This window comes from Pteropus alecto, unplaced genomic scaffold, assembly GCF_000325575.1.
Source record: "Pteropus alecto unplaced genomic scaffold, ASM32557v1 scaffold88, whole genome shotgun sequence".
Classification (NCBI taxonomy): domain Eukaryota; kingdom Metazoa; phylum Chordata; class Mammalia; order Chiroptera; family Pteropodidae; genus Pteropus; species Pteropus alecto.
This window is the reverse complement of record NW_006494611.1, coordinates 8753532-8756431: the sequence shown is the minus strand read 5'-3', so window position 1 is coordinate 8756431 and position 2900 is coordinate 8753532. Positions and strand designations below refer to the sequence as shown.

General features: G+C 61.0%; 1 protein-coding gene across 1 annotated transcript in view; it reads left to right on the top strand.

The window, feature by feature from the left end:
• Positions 1 to 227: 227 nt before the first annotated feature.
• Positions 228 to 2900, top strand: part of LZTS2 (leucine zipper tumor suppressor 2) — a 10071-nt gene continuing 7398 nt past the window's right edge. The window contains exon 1 of the mRNA XM_006925867.3: positions 228 to 379. The gene's annotated coding sequence lies outside the window, so the exon portion shown is untranslated. The remainder of the gene's footprint in view (positions 380 to 2900) is intronic.

Genomic DNA, 2900 nt, shown 5'->3' with positions numbered 1-2900 from the left:
AGCTTGTTTAATGCAGCCAGGTAGGTAGCTTAGCTCTCGGTCACGTGCAGCTCGCCCCTTCCTCAAGTCTAAAGCTAAATCCAGTAAGCTGTTAAATCAAATACGAGAAGGCAGCCTCGGGCCACGGTGGCTCTGCTGGGTAGGGTACTGGGTCGGCTGTTGCGGGGGTGGGGGTTGCTGGACAGACCACTCCCTTCCCTGGGTCGGGGGGCGCGGCCTTCGGCGGCCCCGCCCCGCTCTACCAGGCCTGGCCTGGCGGGCGCCGGGAGTCTGGAACCCGGAGCGGGCTTAGGAGCCGGCGGATCTACGGCGAAGAGGTGTCCGCGCTGGAGCTGGAGGAGCCAGGCAGGAGCTGGAGTAGCGGCGCAGGTGGCGCTGGGTGAGTGGTAGGGGCGCAGAGGTGTAGGAACTCCAGCCTCCTGCTCATCTCCGCTCCGGAGTAAACTTTGCAGTCTGGCGAAGCTGGGGGTTGGGATGAGGTGAGGGGTCTCCACTCCGCGGGACGCAGGCAAAGTGTCTGAACAGAGAACCGACACGGAAACACCGACGGGCCCACACGCGCGTGCACACAGACCCACGCACGCACTTGGGACACACGAACACATGTGCACTCAGGAGAAAGGACGCACCCAGTGGAGTACTTTTGCAGCCCCTGGCCCGCGCGGACCCCTAGCGGGCAGGGCTCTCTACTGTCGCGTACATGACGGTGGTGGGAGGAAAGGGCCGATGTGGGTAGGCCGGGTGGGACACCTCCAGCTGTTCCAGCTTCCCCGCCGCCCACAGGTGACAACTAAGTTGTAAACAGGCGCCGAGCACGTGATCGTTTCGCAGACAGGTGGGCTGTGCTTCCCCACCCCGGCATCAGGGCGAGGTTCCACGCGGGGCTATATTCCATCCTCCGCATGGATAAATGATAAGCCCTCCCCTAGAAATGGGAACACAACGCCCCCTGGAGTTGGGGTAGCACAGGAGGACCGGAGAACTGTTAGGCTGGGGTGGGGTTACCTGGGCTCCTAGCCTTTCTTCTCCTGAACACATTCATGGTACCTCCAGCCTCGCAAGTGTCAGAGAGGGGCGCTATTCTTGATGACAGCGGACGGCAGCCCCTGCCCCATACCACCGGCCTGAGGAGCAGCTGCCCCAGCTCCCAGCTCCCGTCGGTCCCCTTCCTACTACTACCCCTTCTTGCAGAACTGGGAGCTCCTCCCCCCTAGGTAGGAGCAGGAAACCCACTCAGGCAAGACTGGGAGTTCCCCTCTCCCAGAAAATGCAGGAGCATAAACCTCCCGTCAGCACCAGTGGGCCTATCCCACTGGTGTAGAAGGGAGGCGAGCCCCCCTCCTCCACCCCAGCCCCCTAATGAGGGAGTGGGCAGCAGCCCTTGGCCTTTCCCTGCCCCACCCCCCAACCCTACACACGCTGAGCCCAGCTGCTGCCTGAGCTTCTGGGCAGGCTGCCAGAAAGGGGAGGAGGCTTCTGGTGCCCCAGGAGGCTGGGATCAGGGCAAGGCCAGAGGAGGGGGTCTCTACTGGAGAGAGGGGCTCCGTCTGTTCTTGTGAGGCTGGGGGTCCGGGGTGAGCCTGAGGGTGGCTGGGCTATGTTTCCCTTTCCAGGGAAAAAGAAAAACAACCCTTTCCATAGAGCTAAAAATAGAGCTGAGAGCCAGCCAGGGCTGTGGCCTGGAAGGCGGGGGAGATGCTCCTTCCTGGAGCAGAGGAGTTCTTTCAGGCCTGGCCCTGTTGCAGGGGTTAAGGAGAAGGAGGCTGTCCTTGCCCAGGGGTGCCAGCATCAACTGACCTGACCAAGTCACAGAGACCCCTACAGGAAAGTCTGTGTGGTAGAATGTTTGATAAATGTGTGTATATGTAGGAAGTTGTATGGCTGTGAATAAGCCTGTCAACGTGTGAAAGATGCTTAGGAGATTATGTGTTTAAGATTGTGACTGGGTGTAAAGGACTGCAAGTTGTGAGATCTTGGGCACAACTAGGCGTGTGACATTGAGTGTGCCTGTGTGAGTTGGAAAGATTATGGAAAGAAAGAACGTGGAACCACGTGACAGATGAGACTGTGATTGTGGCTATGTGAGACTGAATGTGGGAAAGGTCGTGTGGGTGTTAAGGTTGTGTTGTTTGCCAGAGGGTGAGAATATTCGTGACCCTGAGAAGACTGGAATGTTGTCTGCTGTGAGGCTGGTGGAGGTTTGGACTGCAGGTTTGGACAGGCTCACCCCAGTGATGTTGAGGAGCCAGGGGCTGCCTCTCCAAGCAATGATCGCTGTCCTAGCAAATGACTCTGAGGGAAGGTTGGGAAGCACTCGCGGGCTCGCGAAGGGAAGGGTACAGTGCTGGGGAGTCGGGTAAGGCCCCCGCCGAGATGGATGGGTGTGTGTATATATGTGTGTGTGACGGACTGGGTGTGTTCTTGAAATAAGCCGCCAGGTGGCGCAGCCTCCGCAAATCCAAGCGTGCCGCCTCCATGCCGCTGGGGGTGGGGCAGGTACGGACCAAGCTTCGGCCCCTTGTGCTGGGGCGCCGGCCTCGGCAGCCGGGTAGAGTGGGTGGCAACTGACCCCCGCTCCTCTGCCTCCCCCTCTGGACTCCGAAGCCGGAGAGTGTGCCTGGGAGGGAGGTTTCGACTAGAGGAGCGGGGGTGGGGGAGTGCAGGGGAAGGGCGGCCGCCGCGGCGCCAGGCCCTTTGTGCTCCAACAATGACCAGCCGCGGCTAACCCCAGGGCCCCGGTTGGAATAGAGGGTGACCCGCTGCCGCCGCCGAGTCCTGAGCCGACCGAACCCCCAGATACACAGCCACCGGTCTGGGAGGGAGGGAGGGATCCTAAGTCCAGCTGTGCAGCCCCCGCGTGCGCCCCGCGGGACACGCGTGACACGCGTGACGTGGGGTGC